A 24171-nucleotide genomic window follows, 5' to 3' on the forward strand; every position below is an offset into this window, starting at 1 on the left:
GAGAAACAAAGAAAATAAACGTGAAAAAAAGGAAAACAAAAATAGAAAAAAAGGGGGGGAAAAGAAAGAAAATAAGAAGGAAAAAAACCGGAAAAAAAATAAAAAAAAAAAAAGAAAGAAGAAAAAAAAGGGGATTACAAAGGAAATAAAGAAAAAAGAGGAAAAGAAAGATAAAAAAAAGGGGGAAAACTGAAAGGAAAAAAAAAAAAGAGGAGTCTAGAAAGGGTTGAGCCTAGAATGTAGGTGCTCCTTTCAGGGTAGTGGGCGTGATGCTTCCTTCGCCCATCCTCCCCGCTTCTAGTATAAACAGCACTGTGCCCACGTGATTTAGAAAAACAATGTTTGTTCCGGCTGCATTTTAGACACGCCCCCTACACGTGACAAATTACGTCACACCTGGAATGAGCCCGTACATTGTAGCATGTAGAGCCGGAAAGCAGTGCGTATATTTCTGGGCTTGCAGGAAGTTTGAGGTCACGTGTGCTGGGTCTCTGCAGGGTAGACAGTGCACAGCGGTGAGGAGGATACACCGGCAGCGCGGCAGCTCCCGGAAGACACGAGCCACACGTAGCGGTGAAAGCAGCGTGTACTCTGCCGCGCTCGGCATGTGTGACCCGATGATGACCCTGCGAGGACCTTAGTCACGTGACGCGGTAGGTCCTGGACGCGTCCTCTTTTACCACAGGTGGACATCCGCCGCCAGCAGCAGTTGTGCTCGGTAGGAGCGGGCCGTGCAGGCGGCGGGGCGGGGGCGGCCGTGTGCGCGGTAGGAGCCCGGTCACCAGGTGAGAGCCGGCCCTCCGGATTAACCCTTTGCTGTCTTTTGTTATTGTTGCTGTGCTGGAAATGGGGGCAGTAATAGGGAGCGCACCTCTGTTTCCGGTCACTTGGGTTCTGTGCTCACAGAGGTCACTGTGTAGTAAAAACATAGTGTGATTCCAGCGACAGCTCCACAGCTTTATCGTCACCGGCGTAAATAAAACGCCTGTATCATCGTTGTCCGACACCGGTGACTGACGCCGTCGCGCACAGCTTATTTTATGGGTTTTTTTTAACGTGCGCTGATGGGGCTATTTATACCTTTTTTGTTTTTAATTTTTTTCATGGAAGAAGTGCAACAACAAAAAAAAATTAGACTGTTACAAATAGTGCAATGTTTAACCCCTTCACCCCCGGCCACTAAAACACCCTAATGACCGGGCCATTTTTTTTTGCAATTCTGACCAGTGTCACTTTGACAGGTTATAACTCTGGAACGCTTCAACAGATCCTGGCGATTCTGAGATTGTTTTTTCGTGACATATTGTACTTCATGTCAGTGGTAAATTTAGGCCGATACTTTTTGCGTTTTTTATTTGTGAAAATTTAGGAAATTGTGCGAAAATTTGGAAAATTTCGCAATTTTCACACTTTTGAAAATGTATGCCTATAAATCTGAGAGATATGTCACACAAAATAGTTACTAAATAACATTTCCCACTTGTCTGCTTTACATCAGCGCAATTTTCGAAAGAATTTTTTTTTTTTCGTTAGGAAGTTAGAAGGGGTCAAAGTTCATCAGCGATTTTCTAATTTTTCCAACCAAATTTACAAAATATTTTTTTTTTTTTAGGGACCACATCACATTTGAAGTGACTTTGAGAGGCGACAGAAAATACCCAAAAGTGACCCCATTCTAAAAACTACACCCCTCACACGGCTCAAAACCACATCCAAGAAGATTATTAACCCTTTAGGTGCTTCACAGGAACCAAAGCAATGTGGAAGGAAAGAATGAAAATTTTACTTTTTAACACAAAAATGTTACTTTAGCCATAAAATTTTCATTTTTACAAGGGAGAAAAGAGAAAGTGCACTCTACAATTTATTGTGCATTTTCTCCTGAGTACGCTGATACCCCATATGGGGTAAAAATCAATTGTTTGGGTGCACGGCAGAGGTCGAAAGGCAAGGAGCGCCATTTCAATTTTTGAACACAAAATTAGCTGCACTCATTAGCGGACGCCATGTCGGGTTTGAAGACCCCCTGAGGTGCCTAAACAATGGAGCTCCCCCACAAGTGACCCCATTTTGGAAACTAGAGCCCTCAAATAATTTTTCTAGATGTTTGGTGAGCACTTTGAACACCTGGGGGCTTCACAGAAGTTTATAACGTTGAGCCGTGAAAAGAAAAAAAAAATTTTTTACCACAAAACTGTTGCTTCAACTAGGTAGCTTTTTTTTCACAAGGGTATCTGGAAAAAATGCAACATAAAATGTATTGTGCATTTTCTCCTGAGTACGCAGATACCTCACATGTGGTGGAAAGTAATTGTTGGGCGCATGGCGTGGCTCAGAAGAGAAGGGCACCATTTGACAGCAAAATTGATTGGAATCATTAGCGGACGCCATGTCACGTTTTTAGACACACCCCCCCCCCCCCCCATGGTGCCTAAACAGTGGAGCTCCCCCACAAGTGACCCCATTTTGGAACTAGACCCCTCAAGGAATTTATCTAGATGTTTAGTGAGCCCCTTGTACCCCCAGGGGCTCCACTGAAAGTTGATACCGTGAAAATTGTTTTTTTTTTAAAAAAAATTTTTTACATTTTTGCAGCAACAAGGTAGCTTTTTTTTTTTTTTTTTTCTTTTTACAACGGTATCAGGAAAAAATGCACCATAAAACGTATTGTGCAATTTTTCCCGAGTACGCAGATACCTCATATGTGGTGGAAATCAATTGTTTGGGCGCATGGCGGGGCTCAGAAGACAAGGAACGCCATTTGACTTTTCAAACGCACAGACGCAGTGCACTGATCGGCCCCTGCAGGAGGCACGGTCAGATGAGATACAAAAAGCGTTGGGGATACGGAAAAAAAAAAGTCACGCCAAAAATTGAGCAGGGATGCTGATCCGCGCCCAGCGGGACGCACGGACAGATGCGATACTTTTTTTTCCGTATCCCCGACGCTTTTTGTATTGCATCAGTCCGTGCGTCCCGCCGAGCGCTGATCAGGGATGCACATAACGGATCGGCATCCCTGCTCAATTTTTGGCGTGACTTTTTTTTCCGTATCCCCGATGCTTTTTGTCACCCCAAAAATTGAGCAGGGATGCCGATCCGTTATGTGCATCCCTGATCAGCGCTCGGCGGGACGCACGGACAGATGCGATACAAAAAGCGTCGGGAATACGGGAAAAAAAGTCCCGCCGAAAACTGACCAGGGATGCAGATACGTTATCTGCATCCCTGATCAGCGCGGGACGCATGAGGTGTAAAAATGGACACTCACAGTACCCAGAGGATTAGCAGGAGGAACAGAAGGCAAGGAACGGCTTTACAGCAGCAGCCAGCAGGCAGGAAGTTGGACAGCTCAGCAGAAGACCCAGGAAGAAGGACCCAGCGATGGAGGCAGATGTGATCGGCCGGTGAAGACAGGTAAGAGGACGTCGGGGGGGGGACAGCAGAGGACGTCGGGGGGGGGACAGCAGAGGACGTCGGGGGGGGGACAGCAGAGGACGTCGGGGGGGGGGGCAGCAGAGGACGTCGGGGGGGGGGGACAGCAGAGGACGTCGGGGGGGGGGGCAGCAGAGGACGTCGGGGGGGGGGACAGCAGAGGACGTCGGGGGGGGGGGGCAGCAGAGGACGTCGGGGGGGGGGGACAGCAGAGGACGTCGGGGGGGGGGGACAGCAGAGGACGTCGGGGGGGGGACAGCAGAGGACGTCGGGGGGGGGGGACAGCAGAGGACGTCGGGGGGGGGACAGCAGAGGACGTCGGGGGGGGGACAGCAGAGGACGTCGGGGGGGGGACAGCAGAGGACGTCGGGGGGGGGACAGCAGAGGACGTCGGGGGGGGGACAGCAGAGGACGTCGGGGGGGGGGGACAGCAGAGGACGTCGGGGGGGGGGACAGCAGAGGACGTCGGGGGGGGGGGGGACAGCAGAGGACGTCGGGGGGGGGGGGGACAGCAGAGGACGTCGGGGGGGGGGGGACAGCAGAGGACGTCGGGGGGGGGGGACAGCAGAGGACGTCGGGGGGGGGGGACAGCAGAGGACGTCGGGGGGGGGGGACAGCAGAGGACGTCGGGGGGGGGGACAGCAGAGGACGTCGGGGGGGGGGGCAGCAGAGGACGTCGGGGGGGGGGACAGCAGAGGACGTCGGGGGGGGGGGACAGCAGAGGACGTCGGGGGGGGGGACAGCAGAGGACGTCGGGGGGGGGGACAGCAGAGGACGTCGGGGGGGGGGACAGCAGAGGACGTCGGGGGGGGGGGACAGCAGAGGACGTCGGGGGGGGGGACAGCAGAGGACGTCGGGGGGGGGGACAGCAGAGGACGTCGGGGGGGGGGACAGCAGAGGACGTCGGGGGGGGGGACAGCAGAGGACGTCGGGGGGGGGGGGGACAGCAGAGGACGTCGGGGGGGGGGGGACAGCAGAGGACGTCGGGGGGGGGGGGGACAGCAGAGGACGTCGGGGGGGGGGGGACAGCAGAGGACGTCGGGGGGGGGGGACAGCAGAGGACGTCGGGGGGGGGGACAGCAGAGGACGTCGGGGGGGGGGGGACAGCAGAGGACGTCGGGGGGGGGGGACAGCAGAGGACGTCGGGGGGGGGGACAGCAGAGGACGTCGGGGGGGGGGGACAGCAGAGGACGTCGGGGGGGGGGGACAGCAGAGGACGTCGGGGGGGGGGGGACAGCAGAGGACGTCGGGGGGACAGCAGAGGGGGGAGATCACGGGGGAGGCCGGCAGATTGGGATGTCTGGGGGGCAGATCGCAGGGGGGCACGGGCAGGGGCCATTACGGGAGCGCGCAGGAGCAATCACAAGAGCGCGCAGGGGCTGCAAGGTGAGCACAATACTCACCGCTCCTGCTCCGTGACGTGACAGCAGCGGCAGCAGCAGCGGTGGCGTGGTACCACTAGTACTAGCCAGTGCTGCACGCTGCAGACATGTTGGGGGAGGGTCCCCAGACTAGCACAGGCCTGGGGAGGGGGGCCACCAGCAAATCAAACCGCCCCACTGCAGACTGATTGGAGCGATTGCGCGTCATAGCACGATCGCTCCAATCAGTGCTGCAGGGGCTGGGGGCGGCATGTTTGAGATCCACCTATGATCTGCTGCAGCTGCTACAGCACCTCATAGCCGGATATCACAGTATCGCACTATTTCCGGTATTATTTTTACCGAAATCAGTGCGAAAGATGTGGTTGGCGGTTCAGATTTGAACAGCCAATCACATCGATCGCGATGGGGGGTGGCGATGCCACAGAGATTAGGATAGATTGGAGGGGTGCAAGAGTGTTGAAAGGGAGGCCAGAGAGCAGGAGGTTGCAGTAGTCGAGGCGGGAGATGATGAGGGCATGCACTATTGTTTTGGCTGATTCTTGGTTAAGGAAAGCACGGATCCGGGAGATATTTTTGGGTTGTAGAGTCTGCATGAGGTGAAGAGGACGTAGATGTGTGGTGTGAAGGATAGAGCAGAGTCGAGGGTCACTCCAAGGCAACGAGCTTGTGAGACTGGGGAGAGTGAGCAACCATCGAGTTTGATGGAAAGGCTTGTTGGAGGAGATGAGTGAGGAGGAGGAAAGACAATGAACTCTGTTTTGTCCATGTTAAGTTTTAGGAATCGCGCAAAGAAGGATGAAATAGCAGAGAGACATTGTGGAATTTTCGTTAGTAGAGAAATAATGTCAGGTCCAGAGAGGTAGATCTGCGTATACAAAGTGATTCACTCGTTACTTTACCCTGAAAAATTGCTGTAACCTCTAAAATTGACAATCTGTCACAGTGATACTTGGACTGTACATACTTTGGTTCATTAGAAGCTCATGTTTTAATGTAGGTGCTGAAAATGTCCAGTGTTCACATCCAAGAACGCCTGTATGTTCTCTCAGGGGGATTGTGATTAGCGATGAGCGAGCACTACCATGCTCGGGTGCTCAGTACTACTAGTGATGAGCGAGCACTACTATGCTCGGGTGCTCAGTACTGGTAACTAGTGATGAGCGGGCACTACCATGCTCGGGTGCTCAGTACTACTAGTGATGAGCGAGCACTACTATGCTCGGGTGCTCAGTACTACTAGTGATGAGCGAGCACTACCATGCTCGGGTGCTCAGTACTACTAGTGATGAGCGGGCACTACCATGCTCGGGTGCTCTGTACTACTAGTGATGAGCGGGCACTACCATGCTCGGGTGCTCAGTACTACTAGTGATGAGTGAGCACTACCATGCTCGGGTGCTCTGTACTACTAGTGATGAGCGGGCACTACCATGCTCGGGTGCTCAGTACTACTAGTGATGAGTGAGCACTACCATGCTCGGGTGCTCAGTACTACTAGTGATGAGCGAGCACTACCATGCTCAGGTGCTCAGTACTACTAGTGATGAGAGGGCACTACCATGCTCGGGTGCTCTGTACTCGTAACTAGTGATGAGCGAGCACTACCATGCTCGGGTGCTCAGTACTACTAGTGATGAGCGAGCACTACCATGCTCAGGTGCTCAGTACTACTAGTGATGAGTGAGCACTACCATGCTCGGGTGCTCAGTACTACTAGTGATGAGCGAGCACTACCATGCTCGGGTGCTCAGTACTACTAGTGATGAGAGGGCACTACCATGCTCGGGTGCTCTGTACTCGTAACTAGTGATGAGCGAGCACTACCATGCTCGGGTGCTCAGTACTACTAGTGATGAGCGAGCACTACCATGCTCAGGTGCTCAGTACTACTAGTGATGAGAGGGCACTACCATGCTCGGGTGCTCAGTACTCGTAACTAATGATGAGCGGGCACTACCATGCTCAGGTGCTCAGTACTCGTAACTAATGATGAGCGGGCACTACCATGCTCGGGTGCTCAGTACTGGTAACTAGTGATGAGTGGGCACTACCATGCTCAGGTGCTCAGTACTCGTAACTAGTGATGAGCGAGTACTACCATGCTCGGGTGCTCAGTACTCGTAACTAGTGATGAGCGGGCACTACCATGCTCGGGTGCTCAGTACTGGTAACTAGTGATGAGTGGGCACTACCATGCTCAGGTGCTCAGTACTCGTAACTAGTGATGAGCGAGTACTACCATGCTCGGGTGCTCAGTACTGGTAACTAATGATGAGCGGGCACTACCATGCTCGGGTGCTCAGTACTGGTAACTAGTGATGAGCGGGCACTACCATGCTCGGGTGCTCAGTACTCGTAACTAATGATGAGCGGGCACTACCATGCTCGGGTGCTCAGTACTGGTAACTAGTGATGAGTGGGCACTACCATGCTCAGGTGCTCAGTACTCGTAACTAGTGATGAGCGAGTACTACCATGCTCGGGTGCTCAGTACTCGTAACTAGTGATGAGCGGGCACTACCATGCTCGGGTGCTCAGTACTGGTAACTAGTGATGAGCGAGCACTACCATGCTCAGGTGCTCAGTACTGGTAACTAGTGATGAGCAGTCACTACCATGCTCGGTATGTGAAACGAGCAGGTCGGACTTTCAGAGGGGCTCAGCTTGATTTTCATGGAAGTCAATGGGAATCTCAAGCATTTATGCAGATGACTCTACCTGAAAAATACTCGCGTTTCCTATAGACTTCCTCGGTATACTCGGTAATCGAGTCTAGCCTGTCCGAGCGTCCATCCTGCCGGTCTCCAGTGCTGAATATCTTTCTGCTCGCTCATTGCTACCTGTAATTTTCGTGGTTTGTTGCTCTACATCAGACGTTTCAATTGGCCCCAGCGGAAAACCTCAATCTTGTTGGCCACAGTCCTTTGGAGATTACTTCATCATCAAAGAAGGCTTCAATCTCTGTCGTTCTTGGCCACTCGTGAACATGTGGAATACGACGAGTCTGGTTCCTGGGAATGATTTACGTGGAGATGCCAGAAGTCGCTGTTTGACATCTTGAATTGATTTTCGGACGGCCTCCATCATGCCTATCCAATAATGTTCCCATACATTCCCGCTTATTCGCTAGTGACAGAAGACAAGGCTTGGCCGGCCGGTTTCAACCTCCAAATTTCCTTAGGATCTCAATTTGGCATCTCTTTAAGGACTCCTCAAACTGTATCTCTAAATTGTTAAAGGGAACCTGTCAGGCCCAATATGCACCCAGAACCACAAGCAGTTCATGACCCCGGAGTTGCGGTCATGCGCACTATGAAGCCGGGCATACGCATCCTGGCTTCAAACTGAAGTAGTGCGAATGACCCAAAATCCAGCGTCGGGCAGCGGAGAGGTGAGTGCGATCATCCTCTACCGCTGCACATTCATTAGCATGATGGTACGTCTGTGGGTGTGCTAACATACTAATGGAGCCGATTAGCCAGGGGATACACCTAGTCCCCTCGCTCATTAGCATATGATAAAAGATCTTTAGAAATACCTTTTTCTAAAGATCTCTTTATCTATGCTAGTGTATACAGGGACGGTTAGGCAGAAATTAGCTATAGTCACCCAGACCTGCTCATGGTTCTGGGTGCATATTGGGCCTGACAGGTTCTGGGTGCATATTGGGCCTGACAGGTTCTAGGTGCATATTGGGCCTGACAGGTTCTAGGTGCATATTGGGCCTGACAGGTTCTAGGTGCATATTGGGCCTGACAGGTTCTAGGTGCATATTGGGCCTGACAGGTTCCCTTTAACAATGTAGCGATACTGGTTGAGGAGTCCTTTAACCCCTTCAGCCCCGGGGCACTTTCCGTTTTTGCGTTTTTGTTTTTTGCTCCCCTTCTTCCGAGAGCCGTAACTTTTTTATTTTTCCGTCAATCTTGCCATATGAGGGCTTGTTTTTTGCGGGACAAGTTATACTTTTAAATGAAACCATAAGTTTTACCATATGGTGTACTGGAAAGCAGCAAAAAAATTCCAAGTGTGGAAAAATTGCAAAAAAAGTGTGATGGCACAATAGTTTTTGGGATGTTTTATTCACGGTGTTCACTATATGGTAAAACTGATGTGTGGGTATGATACCTGAGGTCGGTGCGAGTTTGTAGACACCAAACATGTATAGGTTTACTTGTATCTAAGGGGTTAAAAAAAATTCACAAGTTTGTCCAATAAAAGTGGCGCACGTTTTGCGCCATTTTCCGAAACACGTAGCGTTTTTATTTTTTGGGATCTGTGGCTCAGTGACGGCTTATTTTTTGCGTCTCGAGCTGATGTTTCTAATGGTAGCATTTTTGCGCAGATGCTACGTTTTGATCGCCTGTTATTGCATTTTGCGTAAAACTTGCGGCGACCAAAAAACGTAATTTTGGCGTTTGGAATTTTATTGCCACTACGCCGTTTACCAATCCGATTAATTGATTTTATATTTTGATAGATCGGGCATTTCTGAACGCGGCGATACCAAATATGTGTATATTTATTTATTTTTTAACCCTTTAATTTTCAATGGGGGGAAAGGGGGGTGATTTGAACTTTTTAGGTTTTTTTAGTTTTTTTTAATTTTTTAAAACTTTTTTTTACTTTTTTTATTTTATTTTACTAGTCCCCCTAGGGGGCTATAGCGATCAGCAATCCGATTGCTGATCGCTATCTGCTGATCACAGCTATTCCGCTGTAAACAGCAGAAATAGTCACTTTCTTTCTTCCTCTGCTCCGTGCCGAGGAAGAATGAAAGTGAAACTTCTTAGCACCAGGCGTCATCACATGACCCTGTGCTACGATGGCAACCACCGAACGTCACGTGATCACTCACGTGACGTCCGGAGGGGGCGGAGGTAAGAAAAAAAGATGGCCGCGCGCATATAGATCTCGCTGCCAGACTTTGGCAGCGAGATCTAAGGGGTTAATGTTCCGGGTGGAATGCGATTCCACTCGGAACATGTAGGCACACATGTCAGCTGTTGAAAACAGCTGATATGTGTGCCGATCCACGCCGCCTGCCCGCGGCAGGGGGCGCCGATTACCGGGACACGATCCATGACGGAAAGATCCGTCCATGGTCGTGAAGGGGTTAAAGAGATGCCAAATTGAGTTTCTAAGGAAATTTGGAGGTTGAAATCTGACAGGTTCCCTTTAAACGAAGAAGGAATAAACTGCAAGCGCCACAGAAACTACCGAAGGCACGCACCAAGTCTGTCATAGTGGAGACGACTGGCAGGACAGTTCCTTCTCTTCCGCTCTGTCGATGGAGCGTCACTGCTTACATCATGCTGATTGACAGCCAGCTCACTTTAAAGGGAACCTGTCACCAGATTTGTCCCCTGTGAGCTGCGGCACAACCAGTGAGCCCCTATATACAGCATTCCAGAATACTGTATATAGTTGCCCAGGCCGCTCTGTATAAGGTAAAATTAAAAAAAAAAGACCTTTATTATACTCACCTGGGGGAAGGGGGGCAGTTGGATTCAATGGGTGTCGCTGCTCTTGGTCCGGTGGCACAGATATGGCACGCTTATGTGTGGTAATACATGCCTCCTTGGGCATTACTCATACAGCTCCTCGACTGGGCACATGTCAATCGTTGAAGCCATTATTTTTGCACAATTTACCGATCTCCCCTCCAGGGTTGTGTGCCCACGACCAGTGTTAGAAGCGTTTTGGATGCAGCATAATTCAGCTGCGTCCAAAACACTGCGTTGTACAGTACATGCCCACTGTGTGTGTGCGGCCCGCAACGAAAATTGACCTGCGTTGCGGCTTTCCGAGTCACAGCATGTCACTACTTTGCTGCGGAGTCAAAGCGCTCTCTGTAGGGAGAACACAAGCGAGAAACCGCAACTGCCCAAGCCCACATCATGGGCACAGGCAGCTGCGGTCTCCTCTGGAGAAGACTTGTGGCCCCGCAGGTCAGAACCTGCCGCGTCCAGGACGCAACGGGTCCTGATCATGAGCATGTACCCTTAAAAGTGCCTCCTGTTTTCCAAATTTATTTTTTGTTTTCTTCTCACATTTAACTCTACCACTTAAGGCCCGTTACAGAAAAAAAGAGAGAAAGAGGCGATCATGAAAGCCCAAAAGACCAATAGACAGGAATTACAGTACAATGTACTTTTTATTAATATTTTATTATGTATTTTTCATATAAATATAACAAGTGTGAGTGTGGGCAGAACAAACATACGCCAATGTATACATACAGCGGAAAATATCATAGTTCAGTCAATACAATTAATTACATAAGGCTGCACATTCCTGCAACTTATATGCAATATTCAAAGAGAGGACTCTAGTATCTGTACATGCAAGGCACTCCAATTGATATCATGTATATATACAAATCCAATAGCACAATCTTTATAATATATATGTTTATACCAAGGATAGATAGATAACCATATACTTCATATTGGAGAACCTAAAAGCATGTAAAAGTACGGAGTCCCCATCTCATTCATGGTTACAGCTCAAGGTTCCTGAAGTAGTCATTATACGGGACCGCCACTAGGTGTCACTATAACCATGTGGGTATATATAACTCGTATCTGGTTAATAGTAGCTCCCTAACTATCACTAAATGTATTAGCATCAATAGATGCGATCAGTCAATATGAACCAGAGCTAACCGCTAGATAAAACACAGGAAAACAATCTATTTACTTGCAATAAGTGGATTCCCGCTAATGGTGATAACTCATGGTTCATAGGGAAATCATTATATGGGACGCCACTAGGTGTCATTATAACTATGTGAGTGTATATAACTCTCACCTAGTTAATGGTGGCTCCCTATCTAACGCTAACGTGTTTATATCAACAAATACGATCAGTCAATAAGGACCGGAGCTAACCACTAGATAACACACAGGAGAGCAGCCATAAAAAAACAATCCATTTACTTACAATGAGTGAATTCCCGCTGATGGTGATAAGGCTCCCGACACGTGTTTCAGTTCACTACCTTCGTCAGGGGGCGTATCTAATCAACCAAAAGGAGGCTTTTTATATCTCCTGCCTCCAATTACCAACAGATACTTCCGTGATGCACCCGTCGTCATGGCTACTTGCCGACGCCAGTCAGGCCGCCGCGTCACCAGCCATCCAGCCCAGGACACCACATGGCCCCTGAACAGAAGACCAGTAAAGACGCAGCGGCCGGACCAGTGCCGGCAGCCAATGACGGCCGTGCGTACATGTATCGGGTAATGGTATACAAAGTGCAAAAATCGTGAAGTACATAAAATATAAATGTGGACATATTACCACCATGGAGGGAATATACGAATATAGACGGCGATCGGAGAGAACATCATTTTCGCAAAGCAAACACATGTGTGCATATATACACACACATGCATGCCACTCATAATAAACAGCATGAACAAAAAAGAAGAAAGAACAAGTATAAATATAGCAAAAAATACAAAGAGCCAATAGTGAATTGAGAAATCACAGTTAGGATATAACATCTCATACTTCTGTCTCTCATCACTACGGCTGCCACAAAAATTGCTGCTTAGCATCGCTCTTTCATCCAGATAGCCAGATAATGCAGCCGTCTTCGCAATCATATGTGCGAGTATAAACACAGGTCCTGTAGATCAATATAAATACTACGTCCATCGAGTCACCACACACATGTGTAACATGTTCACATAACTAAAATAAATAAGGAAAAAAAGGGGGATTGATTAGACAAAAGTTAACCAACACCATATAAAAACCAGAGGCGTGTAAAATACAATTTAAATGTATTCAATAGGAGTCAAAAAGAGGCATATATTAGACGACATAGAACTCTCGGTATCTATAGGAAAGACGCAAAACTGATATTATCGTTGAGGCCAGATGGACACACAGTACCCAATGTGTATATCCACCTGGCCTCAAGTTGGGCCAATCTTCTGCTAACCTCCCCACCACGGATCCCCAAATCTAGTTGATCAATACCTTTAACCCTAAGCAAACCACCATTACAAGAATGGAATTTAAAGAAATGTTTAGGAAGGGTCTTGAGGCTCTCAACATCAGTTGTATTTCGTGCGGCCTCAATCCCCAATACATGCTCGCGAGTACGTACCTTCAGCTGACGCGTGGTAAGTCCAATATAGATCTTAGGACATGGACATGTTGCGTAGTACACAACTGCTTTTGAATTACATGTAATACGTTTACGTATATGATAGATTTTACGGTTGTCAGCGTCAGTGAAGGTACTCTCGCGGCATATATTGGGGCATGCCACGCATTCCCCACAGGGGAAGCAACCTACTTTAATAATGGGATTAATTTTACCCAAAAAAGTTGAATCCTTCCTATCACTTGTATAGTGGCTGCGGATAAGATGATCGCGAAGATTTTTACTGCGACGCATAGTAATTGATAATTGCTCGGGGATGATTTTATTAAGGGTGGGATCGGCTTGGAGTATCGGCAATGCCCTATTGAGACATGCCCGAATAGATGGAATTTGGGCACAAAAGTTGGTAATAAATCGAATTTTATTACTGGATTCTGGTATCTTTTGGGAATACAGAAGGGAGTCCCTAGGCGTATATTTGGCCCGATGGTAGGCCTTTTTTACCATCCTCCCACTATATCCCCTCTCCCTGAACCTCCCCTTAAGGTCCAAGGCCTGTCGTTCAAAATCGGCGTCGGTCGAGCAGATCCTCCGTAACCGAAGGAACTGCCCAACCGGCACCGACCTGATCATAAATGTTGGATGTGATGAGGATGCATGGAGAAACATGTTAGTAGATGTAGGCTTACGATACAAGTCAGACTGCAGAACACCCTCTGCGTCCTTTCTCACCACAATATCCAGGAACTCAATTTGTTCTGCGGACCATTTGGATGAAATTTTGATGTTGCGCGTGTTCGAATTCACTCCTGCTAAAAATAAATTAAGTTCTTCCACCGACCCCTGCCAGATCATAAAGATGTCGTCGATGTACCGTGTCCATAGAAGGACACGGCACACCAACGGCTCCCGATCTGACAGGAGAAGGTCCCTCTCTCACAGCCCCAGGAATAAATTAGCATAAGACGGGGCGAAAGCCGCCCCCATTGCAGTACCCTGGAGCTGTAGGTAGAAGGAATTCATAAAAGTAAAAAAATTGTGGGTAAGAGAGAATTCGAGCAGGCGCAACACCAACTCACGAAAGTCCTGAGGCATATCGGCAGTATCAAGATAGAATTTTGCTGCTTCAATTCCATCACTGTGAATGATGCTGGTGTAGAGGGACTCAACGTCCCCCGTCACCAGCAGCGTATCCTTGCCAACATGCAAGCCATCAATTCTCCTGAGGAAGTCGCCGGTATCTTTGATAAATGATGGTAAACATTCAACCATAGGTTGAAGGATAAAATCAATCCACCGGCTGACTCTCTCAAGAAAATTCCCACACCCCGAAACAATAGGTCTTCCGGGGGGTGTGGTGGCATTCTTGTGTAATTTCGGCAGCAAGTAAAAGGTGGCAATGGTTGGCTCAGCCACAAGTAGTGCCGAAGCCAGCCCACTGTCGACAATGCCGTCATCCGTCGCCTTACCAATAATTTTTTTAAGTTGTGATACATATGCTGAGAGGGGATTGAATGTCAATTTTTTATAACATGTTTCATTCTGAAGCTGTTTAAATACCTCTCTCTCATACATATTGGTAGGCCAGATGACGACATTGCCGCCTTTATCAGCTGGCTTCAGCACCACTCCCGGTAGTTGTTTGAGCTCCTGGAGTCTGACACGCTCAGCTCTCGTAAGATTGTCACTATCCACTATGGGAGAGATTTTTTCTAACTCTTTAGTGACAACCTTCACAAATAATTCCATGTTAGGACATGTGGACAACGGAAGGAATTTTTTGGAGCGAGGCTTGATGGTGGGAGGAATCTTACCTCCGATCTCAGTGTTATGTTCTCTTGCCAAATCCTCAAGGATAGTCACCGCATTTTGTTCCTTTTCTGTAGGGAACAAATTATGCAAGGTATCATCAAAAAAATGTTTTTTGAAAATGACTGACCGTGCAAATATATGCAGGTCTTTAATGACAGAGAACAGATCGAAACTAGACGTAGGAGAGAAGGACAACAAAATAATAAGCACACTGAGAGGCTCTCAAATCCCTGAAAAATAATAAGGACATTGTTATCCGAGCAGCCGATAAAGGAGGTGGTGTAGTTATACAAAATAGGAAAGATTTGAAAGAAGCCTACAGAATTTTATCAGACCCGACCTACTATGAGGTGGTGAACATTGATAAATATAACCGAGCTGTTTCAGCCTATAAAGAGCTAATCCAAAATGCTGCAGATCAGAACATATTAAATTCTGCTGAAAAAAGATTCCCATCAGTCAAAAACCCACCCTTGGCATTTTTTTACCACCTCCCCAAAATTCATAAGAATTTAATCAATCCCCCTGGAAGGCCCATTATTTCAGGCATTGATTCACTGACAGCCAATCTAGCTCATTATATTGATATACTAATACAGCCGCATGTTCTTGGTCTCAATAGTCACCTTAGGGACTCGGCACACCTCATAGAAAACCTGGGGGGCATCCCATGGAAAGAGTCATATACATTTATAACTATAGACGTGGCCGCTTTATATTCAAATATACACCATCATTTGGGTTTGTCCTGTCTCTCCTTTTTTCTGGAAAGCGATAACAGGATGCCCCAAGTCCAAAAGGAGTTTCTCTTAGAAAGCATGAGTTTCATCCTACATAATAATTTTTTTACCTTTGATGACAAATTGTACCACCAACGCCTTGGCACGGCAATGGGGTCTAAAGCAGCTTGCTCATATGCAAACCTTTTTATGGGTCTATTCGAGCTGGTCTTTGTAAAAAACGACCTGTATGGGAATAGCATTGTTTTATATAAAAGATTCATTGACGACCTGTTCATCATCTGGGACTGTGACCTCTCTGATGTCAGGATTTTCCTAGACAACCTGGATAAAAATGACTGGGGTCTAGCTTTTTCATCCACCGTACATAAAGAAGAGATCAATTTCCTCGATTTGACTATCTTCCATTCTAATGATAAGATATGTACAAAAACTTATTTTAAGAAGGTGGATGCTAATGGGTACATTCATTACAATAGTGAACATTATGACAAGTGGCTACAAAACATCCCTTTAAATCAGTACAAAAGGATCAGGAGGAATTGCTCACAGGATGCGGATTTCAGGGAGCAAGCAGGGACCCTCAAAAGACGTTTTTTGGAAAAGGAATACCCCAAGACTTTGATCCAGAAGGCCTTTCAGGGGACTCATAGACTTAAACAAAGTGATCTCATTATACCCAAGAGGGACCAGCCTATTCCAGAGTCTTCCCACAACCAGAAGTCATCAGATCTCACTTTGAATTTTATAACCACATACAGTGGGGACAATGGGGTTATAAGGAATACGTTGCTGAAACACTGGGACATCCTGCAGAATGATCCCATCCTCAAGCCCGTTCTGCCCACCAAACCGGGTGTCACTTTCAGGCGGGCACCCACAATTAAAAATATTGTAGCACCAAGTCGCCTGGGGACAAAGCCGGTGGGTTCCAAGGTCACCCTCCCAGATGGATCATACAAATGTGGCACAAAAAATTGTTTGTGCTGCAGAAGTATCCAGCATAAGAAAACTACATTTTGCTCCCTTGGGGGCTCTGAAATGTTTCATATCAAAAACCATCTAACTTGCCAGTCCGATTATGTGATCTATTTAGTAGATTGCATGTGCGGTAAACAATATGTAGGGAGGACCAGCCAGGCCCTCCATAATAGATTAAATTCACACCGCCATAACATTAGGATAGGTTTTATGCTGCATGGTCTCTCGAAACATTGTACGGTTCAGCATAATAGGTCTTTTGATTTTAAGATCACCCCCATCGAGCAGATCCCTCCGAATATCAGTAACAGGATGGAGGTTTTAAGTAAGAAGGAGACCTTTTGGATCCACAGGCTGAATACTCTGAAGCCCTTTGGACTAAATGAAGTTACTGACCTTTTTTATTAAGTCCTTTTTATGAGCTCCTCTTTTTCCAACCTATTTCCAAAAGCCAGTTTTTATTGTATCTTCAGGGACTACTAGATTGTTGAGAGTTCCCTTTTTCTGCATTGGATATTCTCTTGGTACTCAAGAAGAGATTTCTTCCATCAAAGGGGATATTCCTTTTTGAATATGGAATCAATCCTCAGGTTTTAAAATATTATTATATATTTTTATATGTATTTTTATTTTTATATGTGTATATATATGCATGTATATGCTTGTATAATTTTTATATGTACGTGCCTCTAGTTCAAACTTTTGTGAATGTTTTTACATGCCTTGTTTTTATACCCATTTTTCATCCTATGGGGATTATTATTATTATTTTTATAACAGATATTGATCTGGATTTTACCTGGCCCCCTTTTTTAGTTTTTAAGTATTTATCCAACGCTTTCATTATATTCATTACATTCATTATATTTATTCCATTATATTTCAAATACTTCCACTCCTTATATATATATATATATATATATATAATCATATTTGTTTCCATCATCCAAATTGTGGATCGACGGTCCCCTTGCCCGTCGATTCCCTTCACAAGCAGCACCTTCACATCAATATGTCTGTTTTATACATCTTTATACATTTTTCTCTCTGATCACGATCACACTATTCATTACAGGTTCCCACATGAGCCTATGTGTTTTCACCTTTGTGATCCCTTTCAGTATAGAATGCATCTTATTTCAAATTGTCTCTCCAGTAAAGGAGACAAACTCTGGCACAGCGCCACCTATTGGAAGTAGCGATCCTAAAAGTCACAAGTGGATTTTTGACAATCCTTTGCAATATGACTCAGGATATACAAGCCAGATCAGAATCCCAATTTGCAGACACGGTGTTTCGGGGTGCTTGCCCCTCGTCAGTGCAAAGTATGGGGGTGTCTGATCTGGCTCATGAGAAAGCTATGTGGGGACCACGGGGGAACACTATTCTCCTTAAGGAGACTTTGCAAGCCAGTCTGGCTGCCAGGTAAGGGGACTTATAGCTGCAATGCCCCTAAAATTCCACGGGGGAACACTATTCTCCTTAAGGAGACTTTGCAAGCCAGTCTGGCTGCCAGGTAAGGGGACTTATAGCTGCAATGCCCCTCTGGGAAATATTCAAATTGTCTCTCCAGTAAAGGAGACAAACTCTAGCACAGCGCCACCTATTGGAAGTAGCGATCCTAAAAGTCACAAGTGGATTTTTGACAATCCTTTGCAATATGACTCAGGATATACAAGCCAGATCAGAATCCCAATTTGCAGACACGGTGTTTCGGGGTGCTTGCCCCTCGTCAGTGCAAAGTATGGGGGTGTCTGATCTGGCTCATGAGAAAGCTATGTGGGGACCACGGGGGAACACTATTCTCCTTAAGGAGACTTTGCAAGCCAGTCTGTCTCCTTTACTGGAGAGACAATTTGAATATTTCCCAGAGGGGCATTGCAGCTATAAGTCCCCTTACCTGGCAGCCAGACTGGCTTGCAAAGTCTCCTTAAGGAGAATAGTGTTCCCCCGTGGAATTTTAGGGGCATTGCAGCTATAAGTCCCCTTACCTGGCAGCCAGACTGGCTTGCAAAGTCTCCTTAAGGAGAATAGTGTTCCCCCGTGGTCTTATTTCAAATTCACTTGTTTATTCCCGACGATTTATTTTTTTCCAATAATACAATGATCATATTTAAAAGACAATTTTTATTATTCATATAGCTTTCATAAGTCACAAACCGGAGTATGTTTGACTCCAGCACAAGAAATACCTATCCATATCAAAGCAGGAACGCCTTCAACATATTTCATCCCTGTGAAATATCCAGATCTTCACATCCCTGTCTCACTTAAATATGCGTCCTTTCGTGTCCTCACACACCCCCCCCCCCCTTTTTTTGAGGTTACACCACTTTCCATCTCGGGACACCACTGGCTCTTCCCGCACCACGCATGCGTCCCATATCTTTATTCCCACGGTCTGAACCCATTTCACCTTTCACCACAAAGTATCCGCTTTCTAGGCAAGCGCTCCTTGTTGTTTTTAACTCACACTGCATGTGCACTGCCCTTTCAGAGATTCAATCAGTCTGTTCACGATCCTCACATGTTCCCCAAATGAAATGGGGATAAAATTTCAGAAATTCATATACACATATATATGTGTATATATATATATATATATATATATACACATATATATATGGTACTATTAAACTAGATAGATAAAAATAGTTTTTTATAGGACATCTCATCTGAACCATTGTTTTTTTTTTTTTCAGCAAATTACTAGGGTAGAGTAAAGGAGAACGAGGCACTCTTTGTTTATTCCGATGCCCCTCCTGTAGTTTCAAGCCCCCCCTGTTCTTTTTTCCCCCAAAGAAATATATTCTTTAAGAAATGCACTCATGGAACACATACAAATGAATACACAATTTTTGATAAAACATACATTTATTTTATTTTATTTTTATTTTTATCATAGCATTGTATCATATCTTTACCACACAATTTTTTCATATATCATATAATTTCGTTTCTTCCAATCATAGAATAGATAAATAGCTTCTATATTTTTGAATAGCTTTCATGAGCCACAGATCGCAGCATGTTCGACTTCAGTATAAGGAGTTCCTCCTTTTGACAAAGCAGGGATGCCCTCCTTACACTTCACTCCTGTGAAATATCGGGTTTTTCACATTACTGTTTCACCTAAGCATGCCTCCTTTCGTGTTTCACATCTCCTTTTGAGCTCACATCTCCTTCCATTATGAAAAATCGCTGACTCCCCGCTTACTGCGCATGCGCTCTATATCTTTTTCCCACGATCTGAACCCATTTGACCTTTCACTGCAGGGAATCCGCTCTCTGTGCAAGCGCTCCCTTTTGGTTTTCGCCTGCGGGTGCGCTGCCCTTGTAGAGATTTAACAGTTCATTCATGGTTCTCACATTATCCCCAAATATAATGGGGCTGAAATTCCAGAGCGTTCACCTACATATATATATTTCTTTCACTATAAACCCAGGTGGATGAGGATTTTTTGACATCCCTTTTGAACCTCTATGCTCTAGTATGCTCCTAGAGCAGAGTAATGGTGAAGGAGACAGATTCTCTGTTTGTTCCGATGCCTCTTCTGCAGGTTCAAGTTCCTTGTTTTTCTCTTTTCCAAAGACCCCCCTTCCCCCCATTCTTTTTCCAAAGAAATACAATTATAGAGCACACATAAATGAACGCACAATTTTTGATAAAACAAATTTTATTTTATCACATTTTTCTATTGTGGTTTCCGCTATATATATATATTTTTTCATACACCATATAATCATCCCATTGCATCACCATGCTGAACATGAATTTTCCTTCATTCAATTCATCAAAGCATGCAAGATTTGTATGCATCAAATAAAAAATAATATAAAAAAAATGTTTTTTCTTTTTCATCCCTCCCCCCCCCCCCCTTTTTTTCTAATCATGACGTAGATTCACTCCTCGTGTCTGAGTCATGGGGCAATGAGGTCATTTTCAGCAATATGGCCTCTCTGTGCAGTCTCTATTTAAACCCTGTTTTTTTCTGTATCGGTATATTTTTATTCCCTGAGGAAGAAGGCAGTTTGCCTTTGAAACGCGTTGGAATTGACTCAATAAAAATATCTTAAGGAATCTTCAACGGTGTGGTTCATAGCGCGGCTGGAAAACCCGTCTTCTTTCATGCCCGTTTTTTACAACTATCCACTATGGGAGAGATTTTTTCTAACTCTTTAGTGACAACCTTCACAAATAATTCCATGTTAGGACATGTGGACAACGGAAGGAATTTTTTGGAGCGAGGCTTGATGGTGGGAGGAATCTTACCTCCGATCTCAGTGTTATGTTCTCTTGCCAAATCCTCAAGGATAGTCACCGCATTTTGTTCCTTTTCTGTAGGGAACAAATTATGCAAGGTATCATCAAAAAAATGTTTTTTGAAAATGACTGACCGTGCAAATATATGCAGGTCTTTAATGACAGAGAACAGATCGAAACTAGACGTAGGAGAGAAGGACAACCCTTTTTCCAAAAGTTGCAAATCAATATTGGATAGCTTGTACGAGCTAAGGTTAATTACCTTGTTGTCCTGTCTCCTATACGCAGATCCATTTTGTTGATTAAAAAATCTATGATTAGATCGGTTCCCACCATCAAGTCTGGCTCCAGAGCGTGTAGTGATACCAGATACAGATGTATCAGAAATATCACTCATGGTATTTAGAGATGACTGTGAGGATGCTCTGCTTGGTCCGGCTGTATCGTCATTTGGTCGTCTCCATGCATAAACCAACTTCATATTGGAATCGTTTTGATCTCTATGTAGCTTAGAGGTCTGTGTGGAATGGATCTTTTTGATTATCAATTCCAGTTTTCGAGTAAGCATATCATCAAAGATCTTTAACCTTTCCTCTGAGCATAATGTTCTGAATTCTGCTTGTTTCTGATCCAAGATCTTATCCAATTTATTTAAAGAAGAAGAGTCCAATTCAATTAACAATTGCATCAAGGTAGTAGAACACAGATTACAAGCATTCTCCCATTTTTCAATAAATGATTCATCGTCAATTGTGAAGGAAGGAGTAACTCTTATGCGAAGACCTCTAGGGATTAGTTTTTTAGCTATATAACGTTCCAATAATGCCCTATTCCACCACAACCGTGTACGTCTGGTGATCAATCTTTGTATCTCCGAGAATCTATCATCCAGGCCAGGTGACTCCTCATTAGATATACTAATAGACGGCCCACCAAACACTTGTTCAACCTGATTCTGCCATGTGTTTTCCATGGCCTTGTAGTCCATCATCACCACTAAATCTGTGCTAAACACAGTGAAAACTGAAATATAAAGGAGAGCAAGTTGTGATGTATTATTCATCTTAAGACACTAAAATAAGGTCAATCATGATAATTAGGACTTAAATGATTATGGGCAAAAATCGCAGGACATGTTACAGAAAAATGGCCAAATGGCCACTTAAGGCCCGTTTCACAAATCCGGCATTTCACCGGATACCGGATCCGACACTTATGCGGTACAGTAGATTCATTTACCTGGAAGCGCGACACCATGCGGTTGTTGTGTGCTTCGTGCACAACCGCATTTGTCCACATGGTGTCGCGCTTCCACTGTAAATGAATCTACTGTACTGCATGCGCGCCGGATCTGGCAAAATGGCGGATGTGTGAAACGGGCCTAAGGGGAACCGGTCACCAGGATTTTCCCCTATAAGCTGCGGCACCACCAGTGAGCCCTTATATACAGCATTCCAGAATACTGTATATAACAGCCCAGGCCGCTGTGTATAATGTAAAAAAACACCTTTTATAATACTCACCTAAGGAGCGGTCTGGTCCGATGGGCGTCGTTACTTGCGGTAAAGGTGCCTCCTCTATCCTGTGTAGTCGCCGGTCTCTTTCCCAGCTCCGTATTACTACGTCATCCAAAGAGGCCTCCATTACGCTCCTGAGCAAGCGCATTTCTCTCTGCCTTGCAGAGAGCCGATCAAGGTATTGTAGTGCACATGGGCGGGCGGTCTTTGACCAGGAGTCCAATGGAGGCCTCTGTGTGGATGACGTAGGACGCATGATCCATATAGAGCTATGGAAGGCGAAGAGGAGGCGCGTGACCAGTGATGCCCATTGGACCTGACCGCCCCGCAGGTCAGTATAAAACAAGGTGTTTTTTGCGTTATACAGAGCGGCTCTTATATACAGTATTCTGGAATGATATATGTCAGGGCTCTTTGGTGGTGTCCGCAGTTTGTAAGGAAAAATCCTGGTGACGGGTTCTGTTTAGTTTGGGTGGCAAGTTCTTATCGTTGAATTGCCTGTCCGTAGCCGCCAGTCGCAACAGCATGGCACTCGCTTGTCTGCTGGTCACACAAACAAAATACTTATACCAGTTGGGCACACATCACAGCAGACGTGCATTGCACTCATATCTGTAGGGCATACAAATATGCAAGTAGCCTCTTTAGAGAGAAATAGGACGGGGACTCTAATGCCACCTATTGGAGGTAGCCATCCTGAAAGTCAATATTGACCCTTTTTAAAACCACATTGACACATACTGTGTTTCCCCGAAAATAAGACCTAGCAGGGATGCTTAAATTATAAGGCATCCCCTAGCCGCGATCAATAATGATGTGTCTGTGCAGCCATAAAAAAAAAAATAAAGAATCCTGCAGGACACTTCATTATTGGCAGCAGACACCCCCTAAAGAGAGGACACCCCCCTCCCCCCGACCATACTCACCAGACACCGACCGGGAGCAGGGGAGCGCATCAAGGTCCTGCGGCGGAACACTCACTCACACTCTCACACTCACCACGTCCAGCGATATCGCTTGCTTCTCGGCGGTGGTGCAGTGCAGTGAGCTTCCAGTACTTGCCGGAGGATCACATGGCCGGATTTTGAGAGTATGCGCGCCCGATTGTATGGCATGTGCGATATCGTGAGTGTGTATCGGTCAGACGCAGGGGAGCACAGCTGCTGGGAGATTACAGGGAGGAATGATGTGAGATGTGATATGTGTGTCTGTATGAGTGAGTGTGATCTATGCGAGTGTCAACCAGACGCAGGGGCGGCGTGCAGCACACCTGCTGGGAGATCTAGGAGCCACATAGACTCCCGGGACTGGTAAGTATGATGACCTTTGGAAGGGGGGGTCTGCTTTTTGTGGGATGTAAACCTGCCCTCAACCATGTCTCCTCGAGAAAAATACCCCCCCCCCCCTGAAAATAAGACCTAGTGCTTTTTTTTTTTTTTTTTTGGGCAAAAAAAAAAAAAGTGTCTTATTTTCGGGGAAACTGGGTAGATGAAGGCTATGTATAACCAAATTAGAACCTCCATTTGCAGACTCTTGGTTTTTCAGGCAGTTCCCTCTCATCTATAGAAAGCAGGAGAACTGGTTGGCTGGGCGAGATCCCTGTGCCAGGCAGTCTAAGGGGGTAGTTTCTCCTTGTCGAGAGTGTCTGGTTGGGGTAAGGAGGCCAGACAATGGTATAAGCTATTATGACTGGGTCCTTCTCCCATATTATGCAATCAACAGAGCGAGAGATGATTGAGCAATCCAAGAATATTTATTCCAAGCAAATCAAATGGTCCATAACATAATCCACCACAATGAGGGTAAAATAGTCCAGAAACACAAATATAGTCCAGAAAGCGATAAATAAATGTCCAGGTCTCTGAGAAGCCGCAGCTTCAGCCCAGAGGATCAATCTTCGTCCTTCTCTCTTCAAGTT

At 46.0% G+C, this 24171-nt stretch overlaps 1 long non-coding RNA gene across 2 annotated transcripts in view; it reads left to right on the forward strand.

Annotated features, from left to right (window-relative positions):
• The first annotated feature begins 388 nt into the window (after positions 1-388).
• Positions 389-24171, forward strand: part of LOC142302126 (uncharacterized) — a 46107-nt gene continuing 22324 nt past the window's right edge. For both annotated transcript variants that reach the window (XR_012752940.1, XR_012752939.1), the window contains exon 1: positions 389-653. This is a non-coding gene — a long non-coding RNA (uncharacterized LOC142302126). The remainder of the gene's footprint in view (positions 654-24171) is intronic.

Source organism: Anomaloglossus baeobatrachus, chromosome 4 (assembly GCF_048569485.1).
Source record: "Anomaloglossus baeobatrachus isolate aAnoBae1 chromosome 4, aAnoBae1.hap1, whole genome shotgun sequence".
Taxonomy (NCBI): domain Eukaryota; kingdom Metazoa; phylum Chordata; class Amphibia; order Anura; family Aromobatidae; genus Anomaloglossus; species Anomaloglossus baeobatrachus.